The sequence below is a fragment of the Mus caroli genome, chromosome 1 (assembly GCF_900094665.2).
Source record: "Mus caroli chromosome 1, CAROLI_EIJ_v1.1, whole genome shotgun sequence".
NCBI lineage: Eukaryota > Metazoa > Chordata > Mammalia > Rodentia > Muridae > Mus > Mus caroli.
In genome coordinates this window covers 33,822,222-33,837,382 of record NC_034570.1, presented here as the reverse complement: position 1 = coordinate 33,837,382, position 15,161 = coordinate 33,822,222, and the positions used below count along the sequence as shown (strand labels likewise).

General features: G+C 49.1%; 1 protein-coding gene across 2 annotated transcripts in view; it reads right to left on the bottom strand.

Moving 5' to 3' along the window:
* Positions 1-9,445, bottom strand: part of Npas2 (neuronal PAS domain protein 2) — a 164,628-nt gene extending 155,183 nt beyond the window's left edge. The window contains exon 1 of one of the 2 annotated variants that reach the window (XM_029482993.1): positions 9,195-9,445. The gene's annotated coding sequence lies outside the window, so the exon portion shown is untranslated. Of the gene's footprint in view, positions 1-8,472; positions 8,993-9,194 lie in introns of those variants that run through there. The other variant, XM_021158035.2, reaches the window with a different exon arrangement.
* Positions 9,446-15,161: the final 5,716 nt, after the last annotated feature.

Here is a 15,161-nt window from a genome sequence, read left to right as displayed (position 1 = left end):
CACCACCTCCAGTTCCACATTCACTGATGACACCAACCACAGATTGGAGATATTTGGGAACATATCTTCTCTGCTAAACATGGAGTCACTAGTTTGTTGCTGTGACCTAACAGTATAACACTGATCTGCACAGCAGTTCCATGAACCCAGGGAGGATGAGTAACGCACACATGGTTTGAAGTACATAGTAGAATGTGTGCGGGTTGCATGCAAGCATTACATCAATTCATATAAGAAACTTGAGCATGCTCAGAGCTTAGCACCTACATGAGTTCTGGATCGGCACCTAACCCCGAGTCCCAAGGGCACAGGGATCACTGTATGTCAATCAATACACATCTGAACTCATGTAGTGTAAGCCAAACATGTCACCTTGCTGCCTAGAACTCCGTCATCTTTGTAGAACATGAAAACTGCTTTGGCCTTGTGTAGTATGGAATGCCAGAAAACCCAATAATGCTGAGGCCAGGATAACCTGTGAACCTACTATGTGAGTGTTGGACCAGGATAGAATAACATGCAGACATACTAGGTAAGTGTTGGGGCAGATTCCTAAAGAAATTGGAAGTTAAGGATGACAACCAAACTGGCCCCAAGTGGGAAGGTTGAGAAAGGGCTGCTTGCCCAAAGAAGAGTCAATGTGAAGGTTTTCTGTCATGTCCCTGAGGGGACAGCTGCTGATTGGCAGAGGGTCAGTTAGTTCTTCTCTCCAAAACTGAATGCTATGATTGCTAGACATGGTGGTACACACCTGTCCCTTGGCTTTCAAGACCAGCCTGGGCTACACTGGGAGTTTGAGGTCCGCCAAAACTATATAAAGGAAGACTGTCTCAAACAACCATAACAGCGACCACTACAGAAAGCTTATGTTCTTGTCCTCAAGAGGTTCTGAGGGCACAAGACACCCTCACACCCACCCAGAGCCCAAGCCATGCTGCAGAAGTCAAATGGACACATGTGGAAGAAATCCCTGATCTGAGCAGCTGCATATCATGTCCAAGAGTGTCACTGAAGCTCTACAGGAAGGAGCACTCTCTAGGGAGCACTCAGAGGGAGGAGCAGGAACTGTGGATCTGGGCCCTGGGAGTCCAGCATGCAGAGAATGAATGTGAAAGAACAGGCTGGTGTGTGACAAAGGGGAGATCCAGAGACAGGATGAGCAGTGACTGAGAGGAGGCGAGTCACACCACAGTCGCCTTGGTCTCTAAAGCCTGGTTTCTAGACAGTCCCCACACCCTACACGCAGACTCCAAAAGGGAGGCTGAGAACAGTGGTTCTGTGCCCGTTAGTTATCCTGGTGCATGGGAAAGAATGGTACGCTTCAGGAGAGAAAGTAGAACCTCTGTGACGACAGACCCGGTGACCCAAAGCCACTTCACTCGGGACTCTTCACATGGAAGGTTGAGATTTGGCAAAGATGAAGGACCCAAGCTCCAGGAGCAGCTCAGAAGTGACGTCCTCATCCTAGACAAAGTTCAGTTTGTCCCGAGCCAACTCGCCTAGAGACCGTTAGCAAGAGCCTAGAGACCGTTAGCAAGAGCCTAGAGACTGTTAGCAAGAGCCTAGAGACTACTAGCAAGGTGAAGCTCACATTTGCAAGGGATGACCAGCTCAGCCCCTGGTTTGGAGGAACAAAAGCTAGCTAGCTACACAGTGGCCATGCTCATCGCTCTGAGTGAGTCTCTCCCACTGGCTGTTGCCAAGAGGAAGGGAGAGAGGCTACAGAAGCAACAGATTCCCTGTCGTGGATCTGTAGTCATCACAGAAGCTGAGTCCAGCGCTTTAGCCTCATTCTCAGCCTCGCCAAAAACACAGCCCCAAACTTGGGTTCAGCAATATTCCTCTTATTTCTATTAGATCTTGGTCTCCAGGGAAACAGGTCTCTGGCAGGGCCTATGAATGGCAAGCTGTGTCTTTTTGAGACTGTGGTGGTTTGAACGAGCATGGCCCTCATTTGCTCATGTGTTTAAATACTTGGTCCTCCATTGGTGGAACTGTTTGGAAGAATTAGGGGATGCCACCTCATTGAAGGAGTTGTGTCCCTGGGGATGGGCTCTGAGGTTTCAAAAGGCTCCATTCCCAGTGTGCTCTCTGCCTCTTGCTTGTGTGAATCAAGATGTGAGCTCTCAGCTGTTCTGGCTGCCATACGTTTGCTCTGCCTTCTTGGACTCCAGCCCTCTGAAACCATAAGCCCAAATTAATCACTTTGTTTTACAAGTTTCCATGGTCATGGTGTCTTTTTGCAGCAATTGAAAAGTATACAGATAGAGGCAGAACACAAAAGCGTTAATGTGGTGTACTCAATGACTGGTTGGGTTGGTGCGGCAGTTGACCTGGCTTCCCCTGTCCTCACTTCAGCATAACTCCTCAAAAACACCCCTCCATCTCCAAGTGAGCTCACCCTGCTCCCGATGCTGTCGACAGGAGGCTGATCTAAACTCTTTACCTGAGATGAATTATGATGATGCCCACTCCCAGATGTGCCCCAGTCTCGCAAAACAACGGGAAATGGACACTATCCACTTCCAAAGCTGAAAGCATTTACAATGGCTGGGATGTTCAATACGTCCAGATGCCCCCACCCTGAAAGCATGGTCATCACCTATTGAAAGAGGTGGGACTGGAGGAAGGGCATATTTGCTTTGCTTGCTGAGGGTGTGCCTCCTGGTCCATCTTTTATTACCTGGCCACGATGAGATGAACAGATCCCTCCTCTCACAATCTGCCTTGCTATGAAGCTGAAACCAGTGGAGCCAGGTGACCAGAGGGCACCTTTGAAACACGGGTGGAAAAATAAACCTCTCCTCCTTTTAACTAGTTTGTCTCCCGTGTTTTGTAACAGTGTCAGAAAACTGACATGACACAAGACTGGAGGAAGGTTTCTGTGTGATACTGAACACTCAGTTGATGGGTGCGGAGGACTTGCAGCCCCACCCAGAGAGCCAGCAATAAGATGCTGAGGTTTAAATAAAATTAACCAGCCAGAATTAAGGAAGAAAAAAAAACATTCACATTTGCATGCCAAGAACATAGATATTGATAAAACTGACTGGAAACAGAAATGTCCTTACTCCTTGGTTATCTCCAAACTTCCTGTCTCGTCTGCCATGCTACTGCAGATGGTCCAGTGACCATTTTACTCATATCAGTATATTTAGAATCCACACAATAATTCTGATGGCACAGCCAGGGAGTTCACTGATCGTTTTCATTAGAAAGGCATCTCTGTGTGGACAGTTTCCCCCTGGAGAGCATCTCTATTTGTCTTTCCCCTTCCCCTACCCTATCAGGAGACAGTCTATGGCCACTGCTCCAGAGAATGAGAGCACTGCCTTTTCCTGAAGGAAATCAGTATTGCTTAGCATTTTGTCCATGGTACATCCCATTTTCTTTCCTGTCTTCTCTGGCAGAAGTGAGAAACATCATAGAACCCAGAAAACCTTCTTCCAGCTGTGTCTCATGAGGGCACAAAATATCTGCAAATGACAACCAAACCTTCAGAAAACTCAGTTCAGAGTGCGTCGTTCTACTGTTCGGGGACCCATGGGTCCCCAAAGCAATAAACCTTTGCAGACGTGCGTAGGGCCAGAACTGGGTCTGGCTGCACATGCCTTTGACCTTGGCACTCTGGAGACAGAGGCAAGGATCTCTGTGAGGTCCAGGCCAGGCAAAGCTACATATCGAGATTAAGACCTAGAAGTCTCTTTCCTTGGGGTTTTCCTGGAAACACTAAAGATCCACTAGCACCATTTTATAGGAATTTCTCAGGACTACTACAAGGTTAATCACGTCTACTTAATTTTCACAGACAGCCTCTGTTTCTAACATTTCCTTTTGCACCTTTACAATTGGCTGGGGAAGCCAGTGCTTGCCACACCCCCATTCTTCTATTTGCATTTTCCCAGTCACAGGTGGAAATAAGTTCCACACACAGAAGAGATTTGAAAGCCAGGTAATACACAGCATAGTGAAGACACACTGACAACACCGCCAAGCCCCCACAGACAGGCCACATGGGTACCACTCACTGTAAGTCATCAATTAGATGGCATCTTCCAATGTTCTGAACATATTCACCTTTTACTTAGAAACCCTTTCCCTGGAACTCCTAATCCACAAAAACCATGAAATGTCAATAAACTGATACAAGCTGGATAAACCATGTTTTGGCCACACTGGATGATACTATATGGTCCTTCATGTCGATATGAGTGATGATTTTAAAGAAAGACAAACAAAGCTGTCTGTGCCACATAGTTGCTTTTTAAAATGAGCAGTGGTATCTATACAATGAGCTCTGTTCTCAAGTATGTGCCTGTGCCTCTGTCTTTAAGTGTGCAAGGTGAGTAGCAAGGGCATGCTCCAAGGTTAAGACTAGACCCCCCCATGGGCAGTGGTGGCGCACACCCTTAATCCCAGCACTTGGGAGGCAGTGGCAGGCAGATTTCTGAGTTAGAGGCCAGCCTGGTCTACAGTGTGAGTTCCAGGACAGCCAGGGCTATACAGAGAAACCCTGACTCGAAACAAACAAACAAACAAACAAACAAACAAACAAACAGGACTAGTTCCCCCCTTGAAAGGGCCTGGGAATTACAGGCACTCAGGTTAATTTTAGCTACAACTCAAAGGAAACCTAACTGGACCTGTGACACCCAAAAGTAAGCATTTTAAGCAGGGACTTCCTGGGGAAACTCCTCTGTGGAGACCTCCATCTTCACGTCTGCATTCTTCCGGCTCAGTGACCCATAGCTACTTACGTAACAGGCACTTCCCCATAGGATTGTGTGGAGAGAAGCCTTACCCCTTCTTAAGAGCTAGGGACACTTTCCCAGAAGCCTCAGAGGAACTCTACCTTACATTCTATTGGCTAGCACAGGGCCCATTGCTCGCTTTGAGCCAATCACTGCAAAGTGCTGGGATTCAACTCCTGATTCAGGTTGGGGAGAGTCGACCTCTGTGAAAAACCAGGTTCCTTTCAAGTCAAAAGATGGGAAATGGTAGCTAGCCACCGCGAGAGAACGGAGGCTTTTCTGCTTATTGAAATACAGTCTGTTATTTGAAATCTTTTCTGTAAGATTTTCTGCATGTGGAGTGGTCAACCCGGCTGGACTTGGAGACAGTGCTCTGAGGGTAGCTGTGAGGTGCTTCCCGGAAGACCTACCCAGGATGTGGGCAAGATCATTCCATGACCTGGGGTCCTGGGCTGAAACAATGGGAAACAGTGTGACAGAAGCCTCATCTCCCTGCTGCCTTGACCTCCCACCACGACGGACCATACCTCAAAGGGTGACAAGTCCTTCTTTCCAGAAGGGGCATCTGTGGACTGTTTTGTCCCAGTAAAGAGCAAAGGGACTGATATGCCATGTGAGTTTCAATTCTACTAGAAACATTTTAAACGCTAGGAAAGAGACCGGAAGGAAGACCATCCTGAAAAAAAATACATGTTCTCATTTACTTCATTATTTTCTGTCTTTTACAAAATCTACACGACCTGTTTTTACAAACAGAAAAATAACTTTTAAAATGTCTCCATCCTCTAATATCTTATTCACTATTGCGCGACAGACGACAGACTTCCCCTGGGAAGATGTAACCGACACGCATCTACCCACCCCTAGGTATGGGGCTCATGGCAGAGCACAGTACAGACGTCACCAAAATCCAACTTGGTGAACCAAGGAGTTTTATTGAAGTTACATACAGGAATGTGGGTGAGGGGTTACCTATGGGAGCCGAAACAACAATAAAAGCAATCCCATTTGCTAGTCCTTACACACATCCCTTACCAGTAATCCCAGAGACCTGGCAAGACAAATTCCCTAGGCACCCAGGTGAGAGGGAGGCTACCCCAAGACTGACTTTAAACTCTATGTTCTATTTCCTGCCACGTCACAACATGCTTCGCCATTCACACAGCAGCACAAGGTCAACTATGAGGAAGCCCTCCCAGAAAACTCCGCCCAAGGCTCCTCCCCCTGGTCCACCGCCCCGCAGAGAGGCGTGGCAGGACCTCATTCAGTTTACAAGATCCAGTGTTCCCTCTTCCTCATCTCTGGCTCCTACACGTATGTCTCTGCTATGTTTTGTATCGGCTGGCTCATTGTTTACCACACGCTTGCCTGCTGATGAGGTTAAGTGTATCTGAGAGTCTACTTGTGTGTGGCACTGAAGCTTCGGAACTAGACTCTTCGAGTAAGGGCTCCACTCCCAACCCCCAGTGACTCACTGCGCTCCGATTGCCCCTCCCCTTCCACCTCTCTGTACACACTGTTTATTTCACACCAGAATAAAAGAGAAACTCTCATTCCTGTTCTGAATCACCAAATGGAACCAGACACTCTGACCTGCAGACACTCAAGTGGCCTCTAGGGGAAATCCATCTAAGAAATGGCTCTTCGCTTAACACAGCACGTGGCCCTTAATCTAAAAAAAAAAAAAAAATTCAAGTGAAAAACAGCAGGGTCTTAGCTAAAGATTGCGTGGAAAATGTCTCTGTTACATGCTCGTGTTCAATAAATGTTTCCCCGTGTACTTAGGAATTATTATTCACTATCTGACTTAACACAGGATTACTCATAGTTAAGTACCGTATTAGCACTCAGAAACCTAACCTTGGATAGTGATTACCAACAATCCAGTTGTTTCCCAAACCTATTTATTGAGCATCTATTGTGAACATGGCCTCATGGTGATGAGAGGAAAAGATTGGGATGTGACAGTCCTCAACCTGTCTTTGCTACAAATAGCATGGGGGGGCGGGGCGGGGGAGGGATATGCTAATGAAACATCCCTGTGAGCCAATGCGGCTTCAAGTACCATTTTCACTACATAAATGTGAAGCTCCATTAGACACTTGCTATGATGAAGCCAATTAAACTGTTAGAGTAAAGCAGCCAAGAGGACTGACTCACTAGGCTATTTTCAAACCCTTCACAATTTGACCTCTGCTGGGGGAGACGTTGCAGTGTGTGGGGGATCAGCCAGAACAGCCTGTGGAAAGTTCACAGTGGCTCTTGGCATCCAGGACAAAGCACACGTGTTCTTGTTTTAAAAATTTGTGAAGATTTAGCTCTTTGGCTTCTGAGGATTTACTATATGGAAAATTCTGGACACACACACACACACACACACATAGACACATACATATACCATATACCCAGAATGTATGAGAGAGAGAAACCTATGTATTAATTTAGCCTGAAGACTTTGGCACTTGAGAAGTAGCGACTAATATAGGTTATCAAGATCTAAGACAGACGCTCCCAAAAGATGGATTTAAATTGTGATTTGTTTTTACTGATTTCATTGTTTTTTTTACATTTTTATTATGAAGCAGCCAGAAACATAAAGCAGAGACCAAATTGTTACAAGCAACTAGGTAAGTTAAAAAAAAAAAAAACCAATTGTTTTCTATATAAAGGTCATCTGTTCACCATGTGAACATCTACCATACCAGGAAATTTTCCTCTCAACACACTCATTGCAAATGTCTCACTCCATTCTCCAGGCATGTTTAATCCTTGGGCGTGTATTGTAACATTTTATTAATAATGTGCTTTCTGTAGAGTATATCCTCTCCTACCCCTCAAGATGTAACTCTAGGGAGTAGTTGGAATAAAAACCTTTTCCACATCTGCACAGTGGGATGACCTCCAAATAAATAGAGGTATGGGTTTCTGAGGGGAAATGGCAAAAGAGTAGACTGCTGGGAGACACCAGTACCTCAACTGGTTCATATCTGTCAGTAACGAAAAATTTGCTTTGTAAAATAGTGGCCCAGATCACAATATCTCTTTTAAAAACAGGATTATATTTATTTAGGGGCTATTTAAAAGAGATTGGAGGTTATTTCTGGCAACGTTTTCCTTCAGAGAAATTTTAGCAGCAGGAAGGAAGATCAAGCCAGTATTTGCTCTTAAGTCTGAAGGGTGCCTTCCAGGGCTGGCCGTTTTTCATGCAAGCCATAATTAGTTGGCCAGTTCGCTGGATGGGGACTTCTCTGTGAAGAGAGAGACAAGAAGGTGTTGACAGAGCTGAGTCCTGCCAGGAACTGCTTCAGGACTAACTACCTGGAAAGTCCAAATGGGAAATCCCTCCTATTAAAGAAAACCCTATTAAGGATAATAGAGTTCTAGTGATTGAGACAGACTAGCTGTCTCCGCTGACGCAGTTAATAACGACTCAATATTCACCTGTAAAGAAGCAAGCTAACCGCGAACTAGGGGCGGATCCTAACGCAATGGATAGAGGAAAAAAAAACAAACCCTAAGCTGGGGCCTCTAGGACCCTTGCAACACCTGTTGAACGCTACAGCCTACAACTTTACGAACTAAAGACTCCCGGATTTTAACCTTAGGAGATTCTAGAGTCGGTGGAAATGCGCGTGTATGCTTAAGGTTTCCATCTTGCCTTGTCAACAAAACTGGTTACTAATTATTTATGAACCACAGAGCCGAAAACAAACTTTCTTACCTTAAGCAGTTAAGGAGAGGCGGGCAGAGGGGAGAGGCTGGCTCTTGGTACCTGTCCCTGCCCCCTGCTTCCCACCCTAAGTGGCTTTTTAGAAAAGTCAAGGTCGCACCCCTCCTCTACTTGGGGAGGGGGGCACACCTCCCACTAAAACAATGTTGTAGCATCCAACCCGGGGAGTCCCAGGAGCTCAGAGCTGTCTAAGCACAAAGACTGGGCTTTCAGTCCGGCCCTAAGCCAAGTCAGACCCAGGAACGTAGTGACACAAGGGGCCCGGCCAGGCAACCACACTCTCCAGGCGTCCCGGGCTCCCTAGGCTTCGGGATGCCTGCGGTGGGGCTCTGGCAGGGCAGCGGGCAATCTTGAAAGCTTCTGTCCGGGCACGCAGTACCCCTCTAGCACCCTCGGAGGACCCCAGAATCCCGAGGTTTGGGGTGCCTAGTCCTCTCTCTTGGCGAGCAGCTCCGGGAGCCCACCGTCTGTCTGGCTGCAGCGGTTGGCAGGACCCGAAGCCCAGGGCGGCAGGACCCGGAGTGCGCAGGACTCACCTCCCCGCGCCCCAACCCCCGGGTGCCTGCGCTGCGCAGCCTCGCGCGGTGTCGCGCCCGAGCGTCCCTCCCTGCCCCGCGCGTCCCCAGCGCTAGCGAACAGGTGACCAGAGCCGCGAGCCACGCGCACGTATTCCCACCCGAGATCGCGCGTCCCCAGGCGCGGTGGCCTCTTACCTCCGAGCGGGCCGGGGCGGCCCCGCCAGGCCAGGCACCGACTGGGCCGGAGAGACGCGCCTCCCGCCGCCGCGGGGAGCCGGGGCGACAGGCGGGCTCGGGGAGCTTCTCCCGGGCGGCGGCGGGAGGCGCTGCTCTCGCCGCTGCCGCCGGGGTCTCGGGGCTCCGCGGCCGCTGCGCGGGTCCCTCGGGTCCTGCGGAAAAGCCCGCCGCTCGCGCCGCAAACTCTTGGGCGCGTAGAGCTGGGGACCGCCGCCGCCTCCCCGCCCCGCTGCCGCCTCCTCCTCCTCCCTCTCCTCTTTCTCCTCCTCCTCCCGCTCCCCTTCCTCCTCCTCCTCCTCCTCTTCCTCCTAAGCCTCCAGGCTCCCGCGGCTACCCGCTCCCCTTACCCCCCTACGGTCCAAACCCAGTGTGAGCCGCGCACTCAGCGCGTGCCGCAGGGACGCGGACCCTGTGACCCCCGGGGACTCTCAGCGGGGCAGACACCGGTGCGCCCCCAGGGCCTCTGCGAGTCCTGCGGGGCTGCTTGGGGAGAGGGGTGGGGGGTATCGATGTGAGGGTTCGGCCAGTCTGGTCCGGACTGGGCGCGGTGGAAAGGGGAGACTGTGCTTAGCGCGGAACCGGGAAGAGGGGAGGCAAGCTTGACATTTGAGGAGATGCGGCCAGGGTCCCGCTAAAGTTGTCACTAGGGGGGTAGCAAAGAATCCCGTGCCCCGGGTAAATGGGAATCATCTCATTGCCCACTGCCACTGGGCTGTCACGGGGTGGGGTGGGGGGTGTATGCTAGAATGTGATTGTCTTGTCCCCCTCGCCCACACTGACCTCTAAGGGCAGGCCTATGCGCTTCCGTGACTCAGGTTACTGGGGACGTGGGTGGGTGAGGGACCACCAGGTGAGAAGAGGGGTCCTGGGATGTGAGAGTGAACGCTGTTCGTAGAATATAGCAGCGGTTGCTAGGGAGGAACGCTCGGTGCCTCCTCCAGGGCGAGCTTAACTGGTCAGGAAAATGGGTCAAGGATCGGCAAGAACCCGCTAAATGTCCCCTTGTAACCCCAGGGCCGCAGGTCGGGGGCTGCGGCCAGGAGGCGCCCTCGGAGCAGCTCTGGGCCTCTCCCTCCCCGCCCCCACTGCCCTCTCTCCTTTTGCACCAGTGCAGGAAATGTTCCACTGACCTACATATTTTTCCAAACATACGTGACCTTTTTTTTTTTCCTGTGGGAGGAGACAGGCGAGAATCCAAGAAAAAGAGAAGCTGTAGAGAGCGGCGCGCGAGAACACAGGGAGCCTTTTTCCCAAGCTTCTGCAAACCCCTAACCAAGACAGATGTGCAGACGGGGTCCGGGGAACCAGGCTTGCTGTTAGACTTGCTGAGGGGGTTCTGAGCGCGAATGGGGTGATGGGGAGATTGCTAGCCCCGCAGAAGAGCTCAGGGGTGGCGTGTTTCACCCAAACCCACAACACCCCTCTACTGGCGTCCAGAGATCACGACAGACAGGCAGGCAGGCAGGCAGGCAGGCAGGCAGGCAGGCAGGCAGCTGCCATGTCCCCCTCGCCAGGTGCACAAAGGTCACCTGCTCTTTGACACCCTTTGAGTTCAATTCCTGGGGCAGAGTTCTGTCTTGGCAGCTCTCCTTGGGTCATTCTACATCTCACATTCCAGCAAGTGGCCTGGACAAGGAAAACGCCCCAATTGACTCCTGGCTACCTATCACCCTCCCCTCCCTCTTTCTCCCCCTCCCCCTCCCTCTCCCCCTTCCCTCCCCCTCCCTCTCCCTCTTCTCCCTCTTCCTCTCCCTTCTCCTCCCTCTCCTCCTTTTCCCTCTCCCCCTCTCCCCTCCCCGTGTGTGTGTGTGTGTGTGTGTGTGTGTGTGTGTGTGTGTCCAGAAGGGGTCTCCCAAGCTTCTGAGGTTTAGTCCTGGCTCATGGTGATCTGGGGCCTGGATTTCTCCTCTCCAGTGCAAACTGGACCAGCACCAGAGGGGCCTTATTTGGGCATGCAACCCTACCCAGTCAATTAGATGAAAACACTCACACAAAGGTCCTCCCCTCCCCAGTAAAGTAGGTCATTCTCTTTATTTCCCATTTGTATTATTTTTGTCTAATCCTCCTTCTGAAAAAATAAGCACGTGCACAGGACTCCGAGCATCCTACAAACCCTATGGTCCTCAGGCTTGTTTCTGACTCAAAGGCTTTTGAGGAAAGAGAAAGTTGACTGACCCCTTGTTAGTTTGGAGTCCCCCTTTCCAACTAGAGGAGGGAAGCATTTTATTTTCCTTTACTTTTCTCTCTGTTCTTCTGTCCTTTTCCTTTAAGCAAGCAGCCTTTTACTGTGCCTTTAAACAGTGGCTATGACTAATATCCAATAAAGATGAAATTGTGTTTCTAACCAGATTTAATGTAGAATTTAGAGCCATCTCTCTCTCTCTCTCTCCCCCTTCCTTCCTTCCTTCCTTCCTTCCTTCCTTCCTTCCTTCCTTCCTTCCTTCCTTTTCTTTCTTGTTTTAAAATTTTCTTTGAAAGAGATTCCAACTCCCTCTGGCAACTTGAAAACCCATTGGGATCTCTTTTAAGAAACTTGACGTGGCCGAATTACACAAGTCTGCAATGTAACAAGTGCTTGAGCTGTCCTGGTCTTATTGGTTGTAAGGAGTCTTCCTGCTTTCTTCCTGTTTGTTATGGAGACTGTGTGAATGTGGTGGTCATACTTATCCCAAGCCTCACCCCTTCTTGAGTGTTTCTTCTCACCCAGGAGGGACTTTGAGTCAAGTGGAGACTGTAGTCCCCAAACAAACGTGTTTTCCCTCGGATTACAAAGGAGGGCCTCCTGCTCTCTCTGCGCGCTTGACTGTACACTTCCTTCCAGAGCCCTGTGTGGAACACTGAGAGGGGCTTGTGTACACAGGAGGTTTACAATCTGAGAGACAGAGATAGACATGAGCTACAGAGGGCGGATGACAGGAGTTCAAAGGAGGAACTCGGAATGGCCACCGTGGACAAGGTGGCAGAGCACCCACGAGATAGCAAACTCACGATAGTTCATCATGATGGACACATTACTTAAAACGTGTGGCACGGATCAGATGCAGCACTTCAAACCTGCATTGTGGGGGTGGAAATTTTCACATGGTCCCAGCCATTTGTCCTTTAAAGGAGTTTGCTTTTGTTGATCAAGTCTTTCAGTGATTTCCAAGCAACCCTCAATATTTTTTCCAAGAAATCAAAAGGCATGAAATGGAGGATGAAAATTTTCATTAATTACCAATATTTCAAAATATATAAAAAAATCATCCAACTATTCCATTGGATCTAATTGCATATCAAGTCTGTAGCATATCCCAGTTAGAAATATTGATATAATTAACTTCTCACATAGGTATTGAGTGGCTGGGTGGTCTTTTAGAGACATTTGGGAGAGACAGTTCGTGCTACGGCAGTACTTATAGCACTGCCTAGGGCTTGGGAACCATGCTGGGACGCACTTTCTGTAACCATAGCACAGGTTTAGGATAGAGAATGAGAACCAAGAGTTGCTTCTGAAAGAATAACACGTTTTTCTAGCTAGTCACAGGTGGAAAGGCCCTTGTATATGTAATAGCTAGAAGCCTGTTTGTGGACAATTACCTCAGAACATCACTTTCTTTCCACTTAAGAGAAAAATCAAGTATCATGCCATGCCTTGTTACATAGAATAAGTAGCATTTTGCTGGAAAAGCGTCTGAGGCAAACCCTGCCGAAAGAGGGTCATTTGGGAAGGAGGAGGAAGAAGCCCTAGAACCTAGGAGTAATGGATGCAGAGGCCAGAACTCATGAACAGCCACGAAGGAAGTAATGGGACACACCCACCCTGTGCTGAAATGAACAAGGTGAGGGTTAGGCACCCTGTCCTACAACAGCACCATAGAGGAACAAAAGGCAGGCTGCACTAGAAGCCCCCACCCCGGGGGCCTCGGAGTCAGCAGGACACACATACACAGAGGCTCACAGCCAAGCCTGGTGTAGTTTAGACTTCACTGGATGTTCCTACCCTGTTAGATCAACTGTAGAACAGAGGGAGCCAGCAGGGGTGGTCAGAACCCAGAGAGGAAGATGGAGCTAGAGGAGTCTGACCGTGGCAGAGCTAACACAGCAGAAGGAATGGTGCACGTGCGTGCTGGCCTCCATTCCCACTCCTGCGAACACAGATCTGAAAAAGGCTGGCCGACACTGTAAGAAAGATGGGCCCTGGAGAGTGATGCTCCTTTACCCTCAGGCCCTTTGAGGAAGAAGAAGACCCTTTGTGTGTGTTTTCTCTGATAATAAAGTCTGAGCCTGAGTTTTAAGTTGCAGATGTGTAAGAGCAGTTGTAAATTCACACACACACACACACACACACACACACACACACACACAAGAGAATCAGCATCGTCTCCCCCACTCTGTTGTATCAGGATTTCCCACGAGGCCCTCACGTTTAGCTACTTATTATCCGCAAATTTTTATTTTTATTATCTCTAAATTACATGGAAATGTGTGTGTGTGTGTGTGTCAGTAGGTACATGTGACTGCAAGTGCTCTCAGGGGCCAGAAGGGGGACATTAGGACCCCTGAAGCTGGACTTACAGGCAGTTGCGAGCCACCTGAAGTGGGTGGGTGCAGGCAATTACAGTAGGGTCTTCTGCAAGGGCAGTGGTGGCTCTCAACAGCTGAGCCCCCTCTGCAGGTGGTACCCCATGTTTCTTACACCTGGTGAACCCTCCGGAGGTGCTGTAATCATTTGGCTTCACAGTCATTTGGCACCACTGTTCCCTGTTGATGTGCCTAAATGTATAATCCTTGTATCACAGTATCAAAGGGAATTGTCCCACTGTTCTAAAAACAAACAGACAAACAAAACAAAACAAAACACAAGCCTCAACCCTGTCCACCCATCCCTATGCACTAGGCTTTTTTCATTGCTTCTGTGGATTGGCCTTTCCCAGAATTCCATGCAGCCACTACAATGCATTGTGCAATGCAAGTCTTTTCAGTCTGGCTCTGCCATCTACTCACTTGCATTTAAGTTAAGACTCATCCGCATCTTTTCAAGGCTCAACAGCCCCCTTCTTTTTAGCACCAAGTGATGTTCTATTGTCTAGATGGTGTTTTAGATGAATCTCAGGAAAGAATGTTTGCAGTAATGAAGGGTGACATGTATCTAAGATTACATGTCAGGCACTCACATTACCTCAGCTCATCTTAAGGTGGGACCTATAAAAAAGTAATTTGTGGTTTCCAGGACCCAGATAGGATCTCTGACTTCAAGATGCTCAGGCCCCTCAGCAGAGGACAGCAACAGAGCAAAGCTGCGCCTTGACTCGGATGACGTGTGTGTGTGTGTGTGTGTGTGTGTGTGTGTGTGTGTGTGTGCGTGTCTAAGCTCCTCCCACCCAACCCAACACACACACCTGTCAGATGGTGTACAGAGACGTTCATCTTTCCTTCTGTGTGAAGACTTGCTAGCTGAGGCAGGTTGACCAAATGCCGCCACGTTACCACAAACATCTCTTCTGCTCTCTCCTTGGTATGTGTTGGCTATTTGATTCTTCAACACATTTGTTTGCTTTAGGCTTGTCTTTTTAATTTTTATTTTCACGTGTGTGCATGTGCATGTATATCTTTGTATGTATATGCTACATGTGTGACGATGACTCTGGGGGGCCAGAAGGGTGTGTCAGATGACATACAGCCGGAGTTACAGGCAGTTGTGAGTGGCCTTACGTGGGTGCTGGAAACTGAAATCTAGTCTTCTGGAATACCACCAAGCGCTTTTAACTGCTGAGCCATCTAGCCATCGCCAGATCACTTATGTCTTGTTTTCGTTTTTATGAGACAGGGTTTCACTATGTAGCCCTCCTGACTGGCCTGGAACTTGCTCTATAGACCAGGCTTGCCTTGAACTCACAGAGATCCACCTGCCTCTGCCTCTGCCTCTGCCTCTGCCTCTGCCTC